General features: G+C 38.8%; 1 long non-coding RNA gene across 1 annotated transcript; it reads left to right on the top strand.

Annotated features, from left to right (window-relative positions):
• The first annotated feature begins 218 nt into the window (after positions 1-218).
• LOC121659760 lies at positions 219-19,651 on the top strand. Its single transcript, XR_006014442.1, has 3 exons — positions 219-329; positions 13,156-13,160; positions 19,640-19,651. It is a non-coding gene; the product is annotated as an uncharacterized LOC121659760 (long non-coding RNA).
• Positions 19,652-20,293: the final 642 nt, after the last annotated feature.

The following is a 20,293-nucleotide window of genomic DNA, read 5'->3' as shown; positions in this document are numbered from 1 at the left end:
GTAAGAGCAGGTAAAAAACTGGTGTCTTTTTGTTAGTGGTTGTTGCAGTGGAGATTCTTGCAACATGTATAAGACAGTGAGGCCCATGGAAAAGTATAAGGACTGATTCTTGATAGATGTTTTTCAGAGAAGTGTTTATTTTCCAGCCGCATGGCCGGCGACTGCCGAGGAATTGTAGCAATCACGGGACCAGCAGGGTCCTTCCCAGGCAGGGGAACACAAAACAACCAATGGGGAACGGGATTCACCAGTTAGTAGGGAAACCCCATGCCTCCACCCCAGGGTCCCCTCTCCCAGGACCCCACGGCAGGGGGGAGGAACCCCAACAAGTGGTCATATGCATAAATGTGTTGCTGCATAGGAGGCATGGGATTTTTGTGTGTTTCAATTGTGGTCATGCTGGGTGTGAACATATTAATTGTAAATACTTTAGGAGAAGATATGGCATCTGCACTTGGGGTTTCTTTTCTTTCTTTTGTATTTTCTTTCTGTGGTTGTATTTGAGCAGGGTGTGCCAATATTTGCACTCTGAAGAACAGCATCAGGACGCCTGGTATTCGCATCTATGAGCAAAAACAATGACAACACTTCAGTTAATTCACAGTAGCTTCATGCGCATTAGTCACCGGTCCCTGTGTGCTCTAATTATAGACTGCCTTAACATTGCAAATACAGGACATAAAGCAAAGACTTTACAAAAGTTGTCTTGGTATCTCTTTTTTACTTGCTAGGCTAATAGACAAGATGTTTTAAATACAGATCCAAGATTGAAGTTGTCCTTTTCTTGGAATGTGACTGTGGCAGTTAATATGATTACGGTAGTACCAGATGAGATGGATTAGGCGATACTTAGCTCAGGATAGGTAAACCTACCTGGTAGTGTGCTCTTCCTTCAGTTCTGAGAAAATCAGACTTTTTTTTTTTGATTCACAGGAGTAAGACATATAGAGCCTTTTCATAGCTGAGCTGTATTTTTTAACCTGAGTTGCTCTAAATATATAACCAAGGGCAGCTAAATCCCATGTGCTATGGCTCACTGTACAAGTTATAATTTATTAAACTGTTATATTCATGAGATTATGTCAGAATTCCCTTGTTCTGTCATGTACATAGATTGCTTTGGGGGCTCCAGGAGGTCAAACTCTGACAGAGTCAAGCATAATTATCTTCTGAATATATTCACACCCCCTGCAAAAGCCAATGTTTGTTTGGTTTTGCCTTATTTAAGAGTGTACTCATCTAAGCTTCAACTTGAATGACTAAAATCTGTAAGAAACACAGATTCTCTGAAGATGGTATTATGACATAAAACACATTGAATACAAATTTTGTATTTCCATAAAAAATTCAAGACATAATGTTTATTTTTGCACATTGATGCAGCTATCTGTATGTGTTGGGGCCCATGGTGGTAAACATACAGTAATGCACATCAACTTTTTCTTCTGAATTAGTGATTTTATACATATAGAACAAACTAATAATCCCCCACTTCATAATGAATTTGAAGCTTATAAAATGTGACAGCTACTGATATTCTCCACCAATAGACTGGAATGGTTGGTCCCAATATAGTAAGTACTATTTGGGTGGCAGGTTTGCATAGTGAAAATGTGAATTATTAATAGCATCACTGAAGAATTAATACTACAATGAGTGGGACAGGTGGAAACACTGTGTCTATAAGCAGAAGACCAGGGCACACAGCCAAACAGAGTTGAGTCTGGTAAGCTAATAAGTTGTCACCCGTCCATTGAATCAACATAACTGACCTTGTGTTTGCTTCAGCTTTGGGGAAAATCATATTAATGTCAAAGTCTTTGATATCTTGTCCACCAATTGTAGAAATACTGTTTCACTCTGAAATTCTAATAATTCATTCTCTGTTATCGCAGTAAGCTTGTGTTAATAACGATACAAGAATCACAGAACTGTTAGTGTTGGAAAGGCTCTCTGGAGGTCATCCAATCCGACCCCCCTGCCAAGGCAGGGTCACCTGGAGCAGGTTACACAGGAACACGTCCAGGTGGGTTTGGAATGTGTCCAGTGAGGGAGACTTCATGACATCCCTGAGCAGGTGACAGAGTGCTCTGTCACCCTCAATGTAAAGAAGTTCTTCTTTGTGTTGAGGCAAAGCTTCTTGTTTTATTTTATGACCATTGCTCCTCGTCCTGTGACTGGGCAGCACCGAAAAAAGTCTGGCACATCGTCTTGGCACCTGCCTTTGAGATATTTATATGCATTAAGAGATTCCCTCTCAGTTTTCTATAGACTAAGCAAGCCCGGCTCCTGAAGTCTCTCCTCATAAGAGAGATGCTCCAGACTCCATCATCTTTGTGGCCTCCACAGGACCCTCTCCAGTAGCTCCTTGTCTTTCTTGCATTCAGGAACCCAGAACTGGACACAGCACTTCAGATGTGGCCTCACCAGGGCTGAGTAGAGGGGCAGGATCACCTTCCTTGACCTGCTGGCCACACTCTTCCCGATGCACCCCAGGATATCATTGGCCGTCCTGCTGCAAGGTCACACTGCTGGCTCATGAACAACTTGTCATCCACTAAAACTCCCAGGTCCTTCTCAGCAGAGCTGCTCTCTAGAAGGTCAGCCCCCAGCTGGTACTTGGGGTTATTCCTCCCCAGGTGCAGGACCCTACACTTGCCCTTGTTGAACCTCATTTTCTCTGTGCCCAACTCCCCAGCCTATCAAAGTCCCACTAAATGGCAGCACAGCATTCAGACGTATCAGCCACTCACCCCAGTCTCATGGCATCATCAAGCCTGATGACGGTACATTCTACCCCTTCATCCAGGTCATTGCTAAACAAGTTGAGTAAGACTGGACCCAGTATTGATCCCTGGGGAATGCCATGGACTGTAGGCCTCCAGCTGGGTTCTATTCCACTGGTCACAATCCTCTGAGCTCTGTCATTCAGGCAGTTCTTGATCTACCTCACTGTCCATTAATCTAACCCACATTTCCTAAGTTTGCCTGCAAGGATGTTGTGTGACACAGTGTCAAAAGCCTTGCTGAAGTCAAGGCAGACAACATCCACTGCTCTCCCCTCACTGACCCATCCTGCCAAGTCATCATGGAAGGCTCTCAGATTGGTCAAGCATGCTTCCTCCTTGGTGAATCCATGCTAACTACTCCTGAAGATCTTCTTTTCTTCTGCATACTTGGTGATAAACTAAATAAATAACATCTTTGTGCTGAAACATTTACTTGCTGCTATGTAGTAGCTTGATTCTGGAAGCTGGTGATCTTTGTTCCTTGCACTAAAAGGAAAGCACAGCTACTTTGAGGGAAGGCATTTTTCAGCTCATGCTTCAGTGGATACTACGCAAAATGTTATTTAGGGAAAACCATAGCAATACCCCTTATTTACTTTAAGCCCAACCAGTTCTATAAGTTCTGGTCGGTGTTCCCCTCATTGTTAATTATTTTACAAAAACATGATTTTTAAAACAAGTTTCTCAAAAGAAAAATTCTGACAGCTAATGATCAGACAAAAAAAAAATTAAGTTCATATACATATTGATAAAATTAAAGAAAATAAAAGAAAATAAAGGAAAATAAATGAAAATAAAAGAAAACAAAATATAAAAAAATTGGATCACAATTTTCAGCAGAATGCAAATTTAGCACTACATGAAATACTGAAATGGTACCGGTATACGAAGAAAAGTCAGTTACAAAAGTCATATAAACCACATACTCATTTCTGACTTCCATCTAACCGTTGACATTCCCTTAGAAATCAAAAGGGGAAAAGTAAATAAGAACACTTTCTCTATCAGTAAAGAATAGTGATATCTGGGAAACACAAGGAAATGCCTAGGAAAGATCAGCAGAACTAAGGAATGTGGGGACTGGGCCACATGAGGATGGGGAAAGTGAGTAGGGAAGGATCAGGTCCCTCTGGGTAGGAATGAGCAGAGTGGGCTGAGCGGGGAGGATGGAGAGAAGCACCCTGATTGGGTGGGACATGGTTTCTGCGAGAGCTGGTGGGAGCAGGGAGGGTTGGTTTTAGTCAACCATGCAAATATTTCTCTAGTGAAACCCCACGTAAATGTACGAGGTATGTTTGGCACATGATCAGAAATCTGACTGATCATAGTTAGATATTTGGAAAATAGAAATCCATTTGGCTTAATAAAAAAGTTTGGAAAATATTTGCCTTCAGAATTGGGGTAAAAATTATGATGTACAGACTGACCTATCTCTTCCAGTTTCCAACATCACATATAATTTTTTGTATTTACTTCAACAGAAGGAGATTTCTTTAAAAATTGAAAAAAAAAAAAAAGGTGTTTGCAGAGAGTTTTGGCTTGTTAGTTGTCTGCCTGCCCAGAAAGTACTGCTCACTTTCCTCTTCCTTTCCATAAGTGAAAATATTAGTCTTCAGCTGCGGTTACCAGCAGCTAAATGTGTTTTGTCCTTCTGCTCCTCTCTGCTGATGATGCTGATGCCCATCCAGGGAGTTCTGTTATCTTTGCAGCTTTCCCCAGAGGATGAAATGCAGGGGGCTATGGCATAGGGAGCTGTAACTCTCATCAGTAACAGAAGAGAAAATGAAGATAGCCACTAGAAAAACTCAATTTCATGGAACAGATATTTTCTGTTTTGATGAAAATAACCTTAATGAAAAATTGCTGGCTAGCTCACCACTTGAGTCTTCTCTAAACATGTCAGTATTCCATTTTAGTTATTTACCTCTGGTAGAATCACTGAATCATTTAGATTGGAAAAGACCTTTAAGACCATTTAGTCCAACCATAAAGCTAACACTGCCACAATAGGTTGGAAGCTAAGTCTCTGGTAGTCTAGCTTTTATATTAAATTATGTATTTTAATGTGTAGAATGCCCCTTGACTCACTAGTATAGTGATGCTTCAAGAGGAGCAAATTATCGTAATGCAGTAGTAAGGTTTTGTGACATTTGCCAGTTTATCTGTGGTTACGTCAGGAAGGGGCACAATACCTGCTTTCCTCTTCTGAGTAATTACTTTTTGCATTGCATCTCATGCTTCACTCATTAATCTCTGAGCTTCCTGAGATGACAGATCAAGAGGCTTCTATGTTTTGTTTGGGATTTAAATTTTCTAGATATTCTGATGGTGTATAGACACTTACTCACACGTGTATGTGTGGGTGCTTGTGTGGCTGCACTTCCCTATAACAGAACAGCAAATCTTTCCATAAAGATTCCGGTTGATTAACTTCTTGTCAAATATTTGACCTTCCTCCATTTTTCAAAACATTATACCTACAATTGCTGCAGTTAGGGCTTTAGAATAATGTATTTTTAAACATCGCTTTCATATATACATACCTACAATTTTAATCACAATAATAGGTATTATTATAGCACTATTCAGAGATGCATCAGATATTTTCAGGAGAAAAAATAGCAAAAGAAAGAAGAAGCTCATCTGAAAAAGAGTTTATGGGTTAGGCTTCAGTATGAGATGACCAGTTGATCATCAATGTTGTCCATTTATTATCAATATTGGTGATGACCATTACAGTATGTGAAATAACTCCTCTCTTCTCTGACTTCATATCATACATAAATTTTCTCCAAAAGGCATTTCTAAGGTTAGCATAAGAAATTTTCCCCTAAAAATATTAAATAACATGTCTCATATTTTCCTTTCTGTATCATCTCTCTTTTCCCTCTCTGTCTCTCTAATTTTTTACTGAGTTTACTGGTTCAATTTTAATAGGGAAAATTTTCAGTCAAAACGCTAGTCAATTCTATCCACTGCGGGGTATTTTTAGAGAAAATGTTCTTAAAGACAAAAGTCAGTACTTACATTACTGAGGAGAGAAAATAGGCTGAAAAGGAGGTGGGAAACTAAGAAAACAATTATCAACTAAGAGAGGCCATTGCATGAAAGGATAGTAGAGGTTCACTCCCCTTTGGGAGAAAGGAGAGTCAGAAGAGAAAAACATGAACACGAACAGGCCCGTAGGAACCCATAAAGTAATTTGTGGTTAAAAAGAGGCTATGGCTCACAGCTGAAGTATCCAAAGGCTAAAATTAGTAATAGAGTAGAGGCATGACTGTGAGCATAGTGCCAGAGATATACTGCAGTGAGAAGAGCAACTGAGACTCAAGCGCTGGAGAAGCGTTTTGCTTGAATTCTGTTTTCTCCTGGAGTGAGAGAGCTTTTCCTGCTTTGAGCAAAAGAAAAATCAGAATGAATCATCAGCAAATACCAAATCAACCTCATGAGAGAAATGGGAAATCAAGAGACAGACAACTTGATACTAAAATAATAAATAGTCTTATTCCTGCACTAGACTTTCCTTTTAGAATCCTCTTTATCCTCATAGAAGACTAACTTCCTTAGTTCTGTACTTCTGAGGAAGCAGCAGTGCTGTTTTAGACTTTAATTCAAGGTCTCTTCATGTATTCAGTACAAATTTGGGGGGCAACAGATCAATATTGTCAGTGCCTTGTCTTCCCTGTTAGAAAATAGTTTTGTTAGAAAGGTGATGAAGCAATCAAAGGAACATACTAATCAAATCACAGACACATATGTTTCAGATAAGGAGAGAATTTTTTTTTTCTTAAAGAAACAAGTACATCTGGTTACACACTCTGACTGGACAAAGGCACGTATCATCCTGTGTTTTTGAAGATAGCAAGAAAGATTTATGCTCTAATTCTGTAAATCTATGTCAGACTGCTATAAATTTAGAAGTAATTTGCTTTGATAACTAACTGGAAAATTAATGTCATTCCTAACAAGAAAGAGCATGTTTATAACAGAAACGTGCTGTGATAAAATGCCCTAAGAACTAAATATCCTGGAAAGAATTTTAATTCTTATAAAGATAAGTGATTGAAGGAATGCTAATTCTTTCTTTACTAGGAATGATGAGGAATGACTATGCACTACAGCTACATACCAAATGTCTTGAAGAGACTTATTTTTACAGGAAAGTTTATGAACCTTTTTTTTCAAATGTGTTAATGCACTTTACTAAGTAAAGACACATAAGGAAAATGAATATTACATTGTGAAACATGGCCCCACAATTTTATAAAGAACTGTTATGAATAAAACACTGGAACATGCCTAGCAGTGCTGGAATCATTGCAATCAGATGTTAGGCAGGCAAAAGAACTCAGAAGAAGAAAGGGATGTCAGTAATTTGGTGATCAGTAAGTATTTCCAGAATTACAAATGGAAATAATTCAGTCTACAATAATGATATTTAAAAAGCAATAAAAATGAAGCATTTCTGAGGGATATAAACCAGTTTCACACTAATGATGTTGGAAAAAACATTCTCTGTATTTCAGATAAGTCCACGAGTTTGTAACAAGTATTTGGGCAAATGAAGGGTAGAACAAAAGAGCTGTTGAGGAGCTTTATCTATTTTTCGGTCTTGCATTAAAGATGAGGGCAAAACACAAGGACAATTAGGCTGATAACCATGAAAAACATTAAAATTGTCACATTTGGAAAACAGGAAAAGACTGTGGGTTAGACAGCATTGCCAGATATGCAACCCCTAGGTGGTAATTTTATTAATTGTGATAAGACGGTAATTTTCAGAGATGGTCATTATTATGGCATTCGACATAATATTTCTTAGTTTTTGAATAGTATCACTGCATGATTGTGCAAAACATGGAAAAATGATTTTGGTAAATTTAGAAATTTTTTTCAGGGACTATTTTGTTTTGTTTGAATAAAAGATTTATAAGTTTCAAATACTGATTTTATTTTTTAAATCAGTATTAATTAAATATTAAACATAAGGGTGTGTACTTCATCAGGAATTTTCTTTCTGAGAGGGAATTTCCTAAAAATACGACACTAACTTTTACAGAAATACAGGGAAAAACCCCAGAATTCTGTAGTGTGCACTACCAGTATATACTATGGATCTTTATAGGCATTTAAATGTCATACAAGTATTCCAAATAAATCCATTGACATCCTTATAAACTATGGTTTATTCCTAACTATAATTGGTTTCTTGGCCATTAAGGAAATACAAAGTCTTCATGAATGTTTTGTCTCCTGTGTAACGAAATTTGGTTTGTCTGATCAGTTTCCTGAAAAACCAGAAAAGGGACATTTATTCATTCAGCACAAAATCATGGCAGTAGCCACATCCCTCAGTTGGGAGCTCTTTGGTCTGACAGTCTGTTCTGAGGAACTCTCAGGGTGTTCTGAGCTCACAGTATATGAGCTGTGGCATCCTGAAAGTTGCAGCATTCACCTGCTGCAACCTTCTAACCTGCTAACCTGGCCACAGTGAGTGATGTAGGACAGAGCTGGGCCACTGCATCATGTCACTGATGTTTGTGACATCAGCCCTGCCCTTCTTGCTCTTGGGGTAGGAACTCTGAATGGGAAACCTGTGCCAAAATTAAGCCCAGTGTTTACTTTGGTGTGAGCCTCTCTGTGGTGGGTGTAAGGGTGGAGCTGCCTGATGCTGTGAGATTATAGAAGGGAAAATGGTTATGTAATTGATAAATTTTGAATACTACTGTCCAATCAGTCCATGACTTCCCATCCTCAGGAAGCCAGAAACAAGTGGGAGGGAACTGGAGACTGCTGTTGATATCCAGCAAGATCAGGAGAGAAGTGGCTAGTACAACAAAGAAAAACCCTAATTTTGGCAAAATAACCCCAGCTCCAAGTCCAGGTTAAGTCAAAAGCTCTCCCTCTTTGCTGAGGGCAATCAAATACCTTCTGTGCAGAGGTCCCAGAATTTTCAAGAGCAGATGGTGCCTTTCTGTATGAAATGTTTAATGATGTGTGCTAATGAACCTGGCTTTTACACTGTTTTGGGACATAGGGGCCCTTTTCAGGCTCCAGGTACACTTTGTTCTCTTTTATCTGGTGGAACTCAGTGAATGAAAAGACGTAAAAGAACTGTTACTTTGCTTGAAGGGAAATTCACTGCAGCCAGGGTGCCAAATATCTACGTGTATGTTAATCAACTCCAAATGTATCTGCAGGAAGAAAATTGTTTAAATGAACTGCATAATTCTGCATACCCCCCAACCCTCTTTAAGATTTTCTTCCTTCTGCAGCCATTTACTATAGGAATGTGTTATTTTATCCCATAGTGCTCAACAGTAACAACTTTTACTGAGCTCTTTTCAGCAAGAGGTCTTTGTGAATACCAAAGTATGTACCAAATACCCTTGCCATACCAGCTTCCCACATGCCTGCTTGTAGATCTCCAGAACTGAGTGGGACATGGGTGACAATCTTTTCCAATGCTTTATATTAAAGCAATTTGTACAAAATCTTGTAAGGAAGCTGTAACCCAGCCAGGAACAGACCAGAGCTCTTCTGTATGGCAGTATCTACAGGAGCCACAAAAGTGACCATTTCCTTCTGGAGAATTCTTCCAGCCTTCCAGAAGAAATGTGCCAGGTAAAACTTTGGTAACCAGCTATGGTCATCACAAACTCAGATGTCCTCCTTTGCACTGTCTCACCTGTGCAGCAAAAGGACAGAGACTCCTGAAGACTCCTGAATTCACCATGCCATGTCATAAAGAATTATCTCAGCTATAGGTACAAGAGGACTGAAGTAAAATGAGTCATATAATTCTAATTTTGTCCCCTTTTTAGCTGACAGATTTTTGACTTTTCAACAAGTGTCATAGTTTTATTTTAATGTTGTTAGGTACATCTCCTAGGTCGCTCACACAGGTTGACAATAATTCTGTTGCTAGTGTATGTGGCAACGTTATTATCAAATGTTACCAGTCTTATCAAGGTCTGAGCATCCACAGTTAGCCTGAACTCTGAGTAACTACTGCAGCTGCCAGGAGAAAGAGCTTAGCAAGCAAGGAAGATATTTTTGGGCCTTGTACTGACTTTGTGAAATACTTGAAAAATCCTGCTTTGGGTCTCTGCTTATATGGAGACAGTGGGAAAACTCTTGGTTCACATGGTTCCTTCAGAGCTGAGAATGCGACCCTGAGGCCATGCAACACATCTGAGGGAGAGTCTGCAAGGAAGGGAAGGTGGTTTAGATTTCCCTCCCTACTCTTTACTAAGGGAGGTTTCCTGCACAGAGCTCCTGAGGTAGCAGGTGTTTCTGGTTATTTTGTTGTGTGTCTGAGCATCCCTGTTCAGTTGTTATTTTGACATGCTGCCATGGCTTCGCTGACAGATGGGAATGACACCACACATGTACCTGGGACATGGACAAATGGAATTTCATGAGAGACACTAGAGGTATTCATCTTCAGAGCTTTCTTCTTGCTGAATTTCAAAGGCCTCCTGTAAGCAATGAAAGCAGAGAACATTGAACTGAAGGTCAAAATAGGATTCTTTTTGTCTGATAAGAAATACTTGGCAAAGCATAGTTCTCCCACAAAAAATAGATAGATATGAATATATCTAGTTTTAATTACATAAGTGTTTTTTAGCTATTCAATACATTAAGGATTTTATAATATTACATTTATCATTTTTTCCCAGAATCTTTTACAGTTTTCGGTGAAAACCACAGTGGAGAACAAGATCTTGTCCATGGCACAGAGTATGATGGCACTGGAATGCTCCTTTCCTCTCAAATAAGGACAGTTACCACTTGGTAGATTGGAAATATGAAACAGATGGATTAATTTCTGGTTTAGATTTAAAATTACTACCTCTTTCTCAAAATTCTTTTTGGCTGCACATGGATCTGAGCAGAGTTTCACATGCTAGAAAACACATGGGGAAATTTATGTTTGCATCGACTCCCAGTGGGATTTTGCATATGCACAGAATAATCAAATTATTTGTATTTCTCGAAGTGGGAGTAGAAATGTAACCTTCCACGGAGTGAAGGCAGGAAGTTTAGAATATATCTCAAGCTTTACTGTATGTTTTCATTCATCACTGCAGTGCTCTGGGGTAGCCATGGATTAACCTCAGCACATTTCCTGAAGATGGAGAATTTCATTTAACCAGAAAATTCCTATGATTTGTTGTTTTTGTGAGCATTTCCTTTTAAAGCAAGAAGTGTACAGATATTCAAAGCATATCATTTGTGAAAGACATATTACTGTCATCTTCCAGGTGTTATAAGTTCAGAGGTGTTCTGTTCAATCATGTGAAATAAGGAGTGACTGTAAAGCCAATAGAAAAGAGCCATATACTGAAAAATGGTCAGCATGCTCCTAAAAAGAGCTATATACCTGGTTAATGTGGAGTGGACTATCAAGTTTTTAGTCTCCACAAGATGGCTAGTACCTGCTCAAAAGGCAATGAAACATGTAAGTTGTTTCCCCTGGAGTCACTGTGTCTCTTTCCACTGACTCACTGGTGTAAAGAAATGTACCTATTCCATTCCCTCAGCTGGCTTTAAAAATAGCCTGTCAGATTAAAATGGTGCAAAGTAGGCAATTTGCACTGAGGTAAACCCCTTCTATGAGGAAATTATGAAAAGTTTTTCCTGGTTCCATTTCAGATAATTGGAAAAAGAAAAAGAAAGCTGGAAGAAAAAAACCCCAACCCAAACCACCAAAAGGTACTAATGCTGATACCAGGCCTCAAGACTATGTCTTAAAAATTATGCACAAAAATGTATCACAGAAAGAACACAGGCTATTTCTTTGATTTCTGTGCTATTTTTCAATATAAATTTATGATTTACTGTCATAGTATTACCTACCCCCTCAAGACTTTTTCTCCCACAAAAGTTTGCACAGGAATTTTTAACAGCTCTATATTGTGTGATTGAAGTCACAATTTTTTTTTTAATTGACATACTGTGACACAGTATTAACAGGGGAAAAAATCCCAAAACCTATTTGCTAATTAAATCATAATGGATCCCATGAGGAATAATCATTTATAATGAAAAAAATGTTAACTAGTCACATAAGCACAGTGGTCAGGCCTGACATCACTTTTCCTGTGCATTTGTGACTAGATGATCTGTAGGTGTGAGAGTTTCAAGGGGACCAGCCAAGGCTTGCAGAGCAGAGCTCACCCTTTCTGATTTGACTGTGATCTCAGACCTCTCAAAGGCATTATGTTGGCTTGAAATCTCTCAGCACTGCTGGTTAGAGCAAGTCCTGGGAGATGTGTTGAACAGGGGCTGAACAACTGCAGGAAATGGAATAACAAATAAAATTGACCATTTGCATCAGGGGTAGCAAAACCCTGTGTGCTTAAGGCAACACAAGGCAAGAGGCAGACAGACACCTGCTCCTTACATGGGAAAGCAGGACTGGACTGAATAAGGCAACAGAAAGGAGAAGACCCAACAGATAAAGAAGGGCAGAGGCAGCCTCCCAGGCGCTGGTGTGACCCACTAGCTGGGTGCCTGTGGTGCTCTTGGGTGCACCGGCTCCTACAGTTTGATTTTGGGAGTGCACACTATGCTCCCCGTTGCCCCAGAAGGACTTGATGGAGCAGTTCCTTTCATCCTTCTGCCACTGAGGCTGGCAAAAGCCTGCAGTGCAGGCTTTGGAACCTGGAATCACACCCTTCTACCCTCCCACTCTTTGTCCATGGCACTAGTCACACCTTTTCAATAACTAATAGCAGTTTGCATGCTCCAGGCTGGGAGCCACTCTGTGGATAGGTGGGGGAATTCGGCATGGGAGGGCATTTTGTCCACCACTTTTCATAAAGAGTCAAGCTTTATCAGCAAAGATACCAATTCCTATTAACAAAAAACCCCAATCCAAACCAAACCAATAAACCTAACCAAACCACGAGGTCACAACTTCAACACCAGAGTTTGCTAGAGTGCTCAGGAGCCCTGGGTTCCCACACTTGTCCTTCCTTTCCTGTTTCTCTCAGGAGTGATGAAGTTTCCCTCAGCACTGATCCAAACTGAAGGCATGACTTGTCTATTGTGGTCACCTTCACTTCATAAAGGGGGTAATGATCCAAGGAATAAAGATCTAGATGTACCAAGTCATGTTAGTAATGTGGGAACTGAGAGGTTCCACTGACTGTGAAAAATCCTTGGCTCTGGTTTCATGTCCACCACCACATCCATGTAGCATCTAACACAACAGGATGCAAGACTAGCTGAGGGTCACAGATATGCTGATACGACAGCAGGCAATTTAATCACAAACCTATTGCAAATTTATTTTTGAAAAGGCTGCTTTCAGAAGCATCACTGATAGCAGAAAATACTCACTGGCAGGAGGAAGGAGCAAATGTTTAGCGCTCTGGAAATTTCTAAGGGCTTTCTCAGCAATGGGCAGGAATCAGTTAAGGAGACTGAAGGAGAGCAGAAACATGAGTAACAGCATGGAGTTAAGGAAGGACAAAAGTTAACTGTCTGGATAACCTCTGTGACAGCAAAATCTACAAGTCTATGGAGAATTTTCCCAAAGGAAATGGTGAAAGTCTTCCTGAATGACATTCATAGACTAGATTAAACAGAATACTTAATGTGTAATAGACAAAAATCATGCTTTTATGCAGATGGATAGAATATTTTAACAGTTTTCTGTAGCTGTGATGTGCAGTACAGAAGCAATAGAAAATTGAAAGATTTTTTCTCGTCACTATTTACTTTTTCTGATTTTCTTTTCCTTTGGACAATGAACTAAAAAAACCAGAGTGCGCAAATAAGATCTAGAAGCCAAATATTTAATTTATGCTATCCTGTCTGGCTATTGCACTTTCTCATGAGCTCCCAAAAGAACCATAAACTGTGTCCAGCCCTCTTATGCTTCATTCTGATCAATACTGTAGAGAGTAGTGTACCTTAATTATGACTTGTGTTTTAACCTGGTGATACAGCAAAGTTAAGACCTTGATCAGTTTACAGATCAGATTTTTATTCTGTTCCATCATAGGGTATTTATCTGAGAACATTTTTTTACTTCAAATTTCAGGTTATTCCACATTAAAATATTGTGCTGGTACTCCTTACCAGCAAAATATTTTGCAGTGTTACGCACTGGTTCAATATGTTTTTGTAGAAGGTTACCTCCATAATGTGAAATTGTAGGTTTAATATTTTGTTTCTTTTTAGGCAGACGACTAAGGTCTCAGATAGGATATTTTCAGGTGACAGTGTAGGAGAGAGGTTAATTAAAATGAAAAATATTTTGTCAGTTGTAAAAGCCTACAATTATGTAGAACCTTTTTCTATTTTTAAACTACTCTCAGACGTAGTGATTTTTGTTTATAGTCTGAAGAACAAGATGATCTGACACTTCCTGCACTTGCAGACATTCTGGAGCTCATAGGCTGGTGTCATTCTTCCATAAAAGTTGAAGAATCAGATTTAATTCCACAATGTTATTCTGGAAGTCGGTAACTACAGATTCCAGAAACTTAAATGTTCTGTCAGGACTGTTCATTGTAGCCCAAGTCACATCTACACCTGGTTTCACCTCTAGTAAAGACAAAAAATATACTTGTGTCTTTACTGACCTTACATTATTATAGGAGAAGAAAAAAAAAAAATCCCCTATTCTGTGCACCATTTAAAATATTGTTCTACCCCTTTTTTAATTCCACTCTGATGCACAGATCTTTTAGCTATTCAGGCATATGCTTGGGGGAAATAGAGAGTCCAATTTCAATAATGGTAAGAGCTCTATAAAAATCACCAGAGCAATTGTATTGAGCTCATGCTGCTGCTTTCTCCTAGTAATGATCTGGAAGTAAAATAAAACCAAATAAACCTAGACACAGACATTTCTTATGGCACCATCTACTGTAGCTGTCTATTTCTACCCAACAGATCAGCCACATATTTTATGAAGACAGTTCTTGCAAGACTTTGTTTTTTAAAAAAAAGTTCTGTAGGAGAGAGTACCAACAAAACACCACATTCTTAATAATATAATTAATTAACAAGTAAATTTGTGCTTGCAGCTGAAAGACCTGTCTGATATTAAGGATTATTGAAAATCTATCCTGCGGAGCCTTTTTTATGCTGATACTCCCAGTGAGCTCATTATCACTACACAGTCTGGCAATGTTCATCTGCCATGTAAAAGTTTTTGGGCATTTAAGAATTTTTAATGCTTATTTTCAAAGACTGGGAAGTTTCCAGATATGGAAGCAGATATGCTTCTGTAATATGTAATGAGTGACATACCTCAGAGTTCTAGAAGATGGTAATATAATACATACATTTTTTAGACTGAAAATTTTGCAGATGAACTAGTTTTTCAGTTGAATCATAAGTTCAATTTTCCTTGCACTAGATACACTGGTGGGTGGTTGTTCTAAAGAAAACAGGTAATGTTGATATTTGTGGGGTTTGAGTATGCACTGCCATATTTACACAATTTTGCTTATAAAATATATTTTTCAAATTATATGCTATAGTCAGATACTACTACATTATCTGTTTTATTAGTATTCTAGGCATGATATTAATCAAAAGATTTACAGGATATTTAAGCAGCTTGAAATCCTAGTGAGATTGAACTAGAAATATAAAATGATGTTGTGTTTGTGTTTTTGAAATACTACTTGCTAAGAATCGAACAATTTCTCTTATATTAGGAAATTCAACATCCACCTAAGGAAATGGCAGAGGAAATGCAGTCTCCCTGATGAGGGCTGGGGTAAGATGAGCTGCCTTAGGAAAACTGAAACTTGCAGGTTGGAAAGCCGTATTTATTTCAATAATGTTATAAAGACACTTCACTTCTTTGAGATAAAATTATGGGTGTAGAGGAGGAAAAGCCTCCTCACTTAGCCTTCCGGAGCTGACAGTCCTATAACATAACACTTGACCTCTTTTTAATTAGATGTTTCTGAAATATGGCCACTGTGCCAGTCTGATCAGGTTTTTTTCCGCACACCTGAGGTTTGTTGGTGCACTGCTGGTTGTGGTGGGATCTCCCTCAGCAAAGTGTTATGAATGACAAGGGCCACAGTGAAAGGAGTGAAATGATTCCACTTACCCCAGATTCCCGTTATGCTCACCTACAGTTTCACTATTATTCATAGTTTTAACTACCTCTGCTTCCACATCCCTTAAGGAATCCTCTGATTGATATTTGTCTTAATTTCCAGTGATGAAAATCCTCATTAATTCCCTTTGGGGAAGAAGCCTGACCAGCTATAGCCAGCTGCCCAGAACTGTGCCTAGATGGTTTTTCACTATCTATAAGTGAGAAATTTCAACCTCCCTGGACAATCTGTGCCAGTGCTTGGTTACCTGCACAGTACACAAGTGTTCCTGTGTTCAAATGGCACCTCCTCTGTTTCAGTTTGTTCCCATTGCCTATGTTCCCATCACTGGGCACCACTGACAAAAGCCTGTATCATTCTTCCTTGTAGCCTTCAGATATTTTTTCATGGATGGGTGAAATTAAGAATTAATAAGCAATTGGTGAGGCAAGATGTAAATTTTCAGGTCAGAATTGAAATACAGAGAAACTAGGCAAAAGAACAGCTACTGGAAAAACCAGTGGCAAGCTGAGACAAAATCCAGAGATATACTGAAGTCCCTGTATTCAGAAGGAAGGAGGAACCACAGAAGCAGGAAGTAATTCTTCACTGTAGCTACTGGACATATGCATAGAATAAAATGCAACAAAATGCAAACTGATTTGTCCTGTTCTGCTGCTGCTGCTGCTGCACTAAGTATGTTGTTTCATTGCTGATGGTGGTGTGAAACAAGCATGATCAAATGCCCCAAAATGGGCAGACTATGAAATTAAAAGAACATTGCAAATTTAAATAAAAAACCCCCTAGGTTGTGGGTTCTGTAAGTCAATTGTATGGATATGAAATTTGTGAGAACATTTTTTTGAATTCTTTTAGGAAAAATATATTGTAATATCTTCTGGAGGGGTTGGTTTCATTGCAGTTGGGTATCTGATGCTTCATTAGGTTAAGGTCTGTCCACTTGAATGACAGGAGTGATGAGCTGCCTGAATGAGATGAAGGGTTGTAATGCTGAGATCACTAAAAACTGCACAAGAGCCAATACAGAAGTGGAATGAGATTGTACATTAAAAGGTTATAATCTGGTTGCTTAACTGCCTTAAATCAGCTGAGGAATGGGTGAATATATGCATTATGTTCAGCTTTTTAAAAGACTAAATCAGCTGTTAAACTATGATACATAACATGTTTTTCCAGTAAAATATACTATGGTTAATTACATAAAAAATTGAAATAAATCACTATGCTTTAAATTTATTCCATAAAAATGGTGGTTTCTGATTCTATCAGAAAAAAAGTTGCATGCAGTCACAGTACATGAAAACTTACTTTGTGTAACATGGTGCATAACAGATCTCAGAGAACGCTGACCTCAATGCACCCTTAGGCATGCTTACAAAGGATACTTAAATGAACATTTCTAGCAAAAATCACAAGCAGCAGATTTAGGACAAAAATTGCCATGTGATAGGACCTAATTCTCCAAGTGCGAACTGGCCAATAACATTTGTTTTGTAGTAATTTTCTTCGTACAAATAAGATGAGCTTCTAGCTTTACACTCAGTCCTGTTTTGAAATTTAATATGGATTCAACACAACAATTTACACATAAACCTCAGAAGAGAAGTTAACTAGAAGCAGATGTTGAGCAAGATGCCACATTTAGAGAAACCCACTTTAAACAACCACCTTTCTGTAGTGACTTGAGTCAGCTCAGTTTATGGCAAGCTGCTATAAACTGGTGCACACACTTCAGCATGTGAAACCAACACCCCCTTAAAAGGCACAGTGATTGGCTGTAGGATTTAGAGCTTTATAATTTGTTTCCCTGGTGACCAACTCTGGATGATACAAAAGCAAAAGCCTGGACAATATGACGGCTTCACATGACAAGAATTGTGTTTTTGCTGAATCTGAAAGATTATACCTTTGTTGTGCACATTCCAAATCAAAGTCTCTGATACTGCTAGGGAAAAAAAAATTAAACTTGAGAGATGCTGACAGCTTCAAAGCTACACTTCAGCCTGAATTTTTATCTGCTATTACTACACGCAAACAAAGTAGCTGAAAGAGACTTCAGGAGGAAAATATTTTTCCAGTTGCTTTTACATTTTTCCTTTTTTTTTCCAACCAAGTACCTGGGTTTCTGAGAACAGGATGGATCCAATGCTATTTTTGTCTAATTCTTGTTTGGATGCACTTTACACAATCCACCAACTATTGTCTTTAGGGAGGAAAGCAGGAAAGACCAAAAGAAAGCCTGAAATACAGACTGGTTATGGCAGGCAGTGGAATGGTTGTACAGAATTGGAGGCCAGAAAGAACCATGGCAGTTGTTTTTCTGATGCCCTCTGTGCACTCAGCTGGGGAGTGATTCCTGTCCCTCAGGCTCCAGGTGTGCAGGCCTGGCATCGGTGGGACAAGCTCCCAGTGGTAGCAGAGGCTGCATCCCACACTGTGTCAGAGATGTCTGCTGGCCTCTCACATTGCTCACAATGTTTCTGCTGCTCCCATGTACCCTTTCTGTTACAGCCTTGCAAACCTAAACTATGGGAATCAGCTCCTAGCCTGAAATATGGCGATTAATTTGTTCTGGAGAGTTCCATGAGGCTGCAAAACCAGACACCTGAGAGTGAACTTATTCTACTTGAGTCACAGCCTTTATGGCTCTTCTTCCCTCAGATTTTCCTTCCTCAGATTTTCCTCTGTGGTCTGCAAGGCCAGTTGATGCTCATCCATCAAGTGGCAAAACCACAGTACCTCTAACTATCTGAGGAAACACAATTTCTCCAGGATGTTTTAGGATGGATATGTTACAGGCATTTTCATACTACAGAGCTTCAGGAATGACGAGAACCTGAAAGGCAGTGCAGGTTTTGTTTCTCCCAAAAAAGATGGACTCACAGTTTCCCATAATTAGATATTTCCAAGACAAATTGTCATGACCATGCTGCATAAATGTTTTAATTCACAGTCTTTAAGGATTTTCTGAAGAAACAAATGAAATCCATAAAAACATTTAAAGTGACCACTTCAAGACATGTTGAGACCACCACTTCCCATCATGAACTGCTTACAGGTCAAATTCTGACACATTTTGCTTGTTTGTGACTTTTTAGGCATATGATTGAGATTATTCATTCACAGTGATTTTTGTCCCCAGTTATATATTACCCTTTCAAATATTATGTCTTCTAGGTAGGGCAGAAAAGACAATTGATCTAGTTATACACTGGTAAAAGAGCACAGGACTGAAAAATAATATCTGGAGGATTTTGCTAGAAAAAGTCCTATTCGTCAAGGACTTCACACTGACTGTGTTCTAAGATTTCTCAGTTAACCAGTGTTTTTAGCCTCTCAAACACACAGCTTGCCAGTGCCATGTACAGCTACTGTTTTTTTAAGTCAAATGTCCAGGTAATAAGTCAATTAACTTAGAAGAATCCAGGATAACAATAAGGACTCAGTTACATTTTCTAGCTAAATTTAAAATGTTTCCAGAAAATATAACAATAATTTTGGGTCAGGCAGACACGGAAATAAATATGCTAACTGTTGTTGCTTGTATTTATAACCTTAAATTCTTTGCTGAATCTCCAATTAACCACTAAACAATTCCACATAGAATCAATCCACAGCTAATAAATACCCCTTATTCTTTTCAAATATTGGAAGAACATTATTGGTTTCTGGCTCTGTTGAAATTTGTCTGAATTTGTTTAAACCAGTTTGTAGTTCTTCTCAGACACTTTGCTAAATATTTGGTGGAAGTACAAACACAATGTTCCAAACCTCCTTAAGTGTTTGTTCTCATCCTATTATATTTCAAAGACAAACTTACTCTTACGCTGAGATGGTGCTTTTATTATCTATTCTATTCAGAAGTAGTAGAGATTTTTTTTCCACTGGCAGTGTGAAGTTTGAAGTATCCGTAACATTATGGCTATTCATAACAGCTTCCTCTTTTCCTACATGTTGTGGGTAAGTATTTGTTGAAACATTCATATCACTCTTTCCTGAGATTTAAGCAATCTTTCTGAAAACACAGTGTATCATTGATCTGTTATCCCAGAGGAGCTGACACCTGAAGCTTCAGTCTGGGGTTCTTGGGCTGTCTTTCCACTTCTGCAACACTTTCCTCACAAGGTGTGCCGCTTTCAAGGAGGGATTTAGAGCAGATCCAGTATGGCAGATATCGGCTTAAAGGAAATCTGGGCCATAGCGAACAACATGTACAAATAACCAAGAAAAAATTAGCATGGCAATTAAGAATGGAGATCAGATCATGTGGCTTCAGCTTTTCTTATTGACCCTAGGACTCTCTTTCTTCTACATAATTTGGAGAAGAAGGATGAAGAGAATGAAAAAAGATTTGTTGGACAATAAAGAGAAATTCTTTCTGATCTCTTTCATAGCAGAGTATTA

Source organism: Corvus kubaryi, unplaced genomic scaffold (assembly GCF_017639235.1).
Source record: "Corvus kubaryi isolate FWS band 111438036 unplaced genomic scaffold, C.kubaryi_AGA036_p1.0 137, whole genome shotgun sequence".
Lineage (NCBI taxonomy): Eukaryota > Metazoa > Chordata > Aves > Passeriformes > Corvidae > Corvus > Corvus kubaryi.
Note: the sequence above shows the minus strand (reverse complement) of the source record. Positions and strands in the feature narration are given on the sequence as shown.